Here is a 2,899-nt window from a genome sequence, read left to right on the forward strand (position 1 = left end):
AACCATAATCTTTCCCCTCTGTAAACTAAGAGCTTTCTACTTTAGCTCCTTTCTGATTACTTTATCTTGCATCTCACTTTCCTGTTCCCCTTGAGGATGGAGTGCCTTGCATTGCCTTCCACTTCCATAGTGGATAGATCAATAATCAATACTAATCAAAAGATATTTGTTAGGTTTACTTTGATACATTTCATCCCCAGTGATGGCTGATGTTAGAAATTAGATTGTGATTATCATTCATGATGTCTGCTGACCGGAGGAAGATTAAAAAGAATCAAGACAGTAGAAAGTGCAAATGGTGATGAATATTTGATTCAAAGCAGGAAAAAAAAAATTATGCACCCCACTTCTTATACGAGGAAACATTGTAAATTTACATCAAGCAAGGATCCTACCGGGTAGAACTAAGATCCTGAAGTTACCTTCACCTTACTACTGCAAATTCTGTAGTCCACAACCTTAATTCTTCTTCTGGTATAATATACAGACATTCATTGCTCAAATTTTTAAAATATCTCAGCAGGGCAAATTATTATTTTAATATTCTTTCTCTAACCCTGCCACCCTCAAGTGATATTGGTGAATGCTTTAAAATATGTAAAGATATTCAATGCCTCAATTGTCCTCTGGGAATTTTAACTGTTGTTTTCATGTACATTAATAATTTTTCAGCGTGATTTTTCCCAAGAGAATGTATCAAAAGAAAGTATGCATAGATTTACATATGTAATGGCTAATAAACCTCCCAAGAAGAAAATAGACTTCCATCCAGGTGGAAACAATATCACTTTAAATCAAAGCTTAACAATTATCAAAGTATTTTTACAAAGTTATAGAAGAATGCTAGCCTACAAATCCAAAGCAATCAGAAAATATCAATGGCAATTTTGACAAGTGGCTACTCACTTGACAGTTGTGAACACACTGCAGTCTCTATTATGCCCTATCTGCCATTTTGTGTGCCCAGAATGTGTATACCCTCCTTATTTGAAAGCAATTCCAAGAGAGTTGGGTGATATCACCCTATGTCCCATCATGAATGCCAAAGCAGCAGACATTTCCTCTCCCAATTCCCTGGCTACTTAGGTGTAAGCATGTGATGATGAACCTTGAAGAAGTAATAAAAAGGCCTGGAGAGAGAAAAAATTATTAGGATTCACTAATGTCTAGAGTCCCACAAAAATTTATAGAAAAGGCAGCATCTCAAGTTGAGATAACAGTACCATGCATGTTTTCTTAAGTCCCTATCTGATAGAAAAAAATGTAGGCTGGGCACAGTGGCTCACAGCACTTTGGAAGGCCAAGGCAGGAGGATCACTTGAGGCTAGGAATTCGAGACCAGCCTACACAACACAGGGAAACCATGACTCCATTTTTAAAAATAAATGTAAAAAAATAAATATATATATATATGTGTGTGTGTGTGTATATATATATATATATAAAATATCTATGAGCAACTTAATGTGATATCTGGGATTGCTTCAAAATAACTCCAGCAAAAAAAAATTAACGTTTCAGTGGGGGATAAATTAAATAAGATTGGCAGAAGTCTAACAAGGAATCTGAGAATGGATACGATCTGGTTTGGATGTTTGTCCCTCCAAACCTCATGTTGAAATGTGATCCTCATTGTTGCAGGAAGGGGCTTAACAGAAGGGGTCTGGGTTATGGGGGTGGACCCTCATGAATGGTTTGGTGCTCCCCCAACAATAATGAGTGAGTTCTCGCCCTATTAGTTACCTCGAGACCTGCTTGTTAAAAAGGGCCTGGTACCTCCTCCTCACTCTCTTGCTCCCTTTCTCGTCATGTGACATTCCAGCTCCCCTTCCCCTCCACCAAGACTGAAAGCTTCCTCTCCAACATGGCTAAACTCCATCTGTACTAAAAATAGAAAACATTTAGCCAGGAGTGGTGGCGCATGCCTGTAATCCCTGATACTCAGGCGGCCGAGACGCGAGAATTGCTTGAACCAGGAGGCAGAGGTTACAGTGAGCTGAGATTGCACCACTGCACTCCAGCCTGGGCAACAGCCTGCTCACCAGAAGCTGAGCAGATGTGGGTGCTGTGCTTGTACAGCCTGTAGAACCATGAGTCAAATAAACTTCTTTTCCTTAGAAATTACCCAGTCTTGGGTATTCTTTTATAGCAATGCAAAATGGACTAACACAGGATACATGGAGTTTCATTTTATTCTGCTATTGTATACGTTTAAACATTTTCATAAGAAGCTGAAACTCTTAAAAGTTCAAGAGGGCCAGGCACAGTGGCTCGTGCCTGTAATACCAGTACTTTGTGAAGCCAAGGTGGGCAGATCACTTGAAGCCAGGAGTTTGAGACCAGCCTGGGCAATATGGTGAAACCCCATCTCCGCTAAAAATACAAAAATCAGCGGGGCATGGTGGTGCCCACCTGTAGTTCCCATTACTTGGGAGACTGAGGCAGGAAGATGGCTTGGGCCCAGGAGGCAGAGGTTGTAGTGAGCCAAGAGCATGCTATTGCACTAAAGCCTGGGTGACAGGAGTGAGGGAGTGAAACCCTGTCTCCAAAAAAAAAAAAAAAGCCAAGAGCACAGCAGTGAGGGTCCCAGGACAGTGGTATGTTTGGAGGCAGTGGTGCCCCTGGGAGTACTGGAGAAGGAAGCAACTTCTGCCTGCATCTGCCCACGGCTGTACCCAGTTTCCCTCAGTTGTTGCCCATTTTCTGAGCTGGATTTTCTAGTCTTTGCAGAGATTCAGTGAAGTACCCATTATCCTTACATTTTTGTTTTCTAAGTTCCTATAATTTGCAACCAAGAAACTGAATGGCAAAACCTAAGCAAAATAAAATCTCTGGAAGACTTCCAGGTTGTCTCCTCTGCTGAGTGTAACTAGTCAACATAAAACTGGGCCAAATAGGC

The 2,899-nt window shown here is 40.9% G+C and overlaps 1 pseudogene; it reads left to right on the plus strand.

Moving 5' to 3' along the window:
• The window catches only part of LOC105503104, a 118,954-nt pseudogene that overhangs the window by 11,342 nt on the left and 104,713 nt on the right, over positions 1-2,899 (plus strand).

The sequence above is a fragment of the Colobus angolensis genome, unplaced genomic scaffold (assembly GCF_000951035.1).
Source record: "Colobus angolensis palliatus isolate OR3802 unplaced genomic scaffold, Cang.pa_1.0 Scaffold12, whole genome shotgun sequence".
Classification (NCBI taxonomy): domain Eukaryota; kingdom Metazoa; phylum Chordata; class Mammalia; order Primates; family Cercopithecidae; genus Colobus; species Colobus angolensis.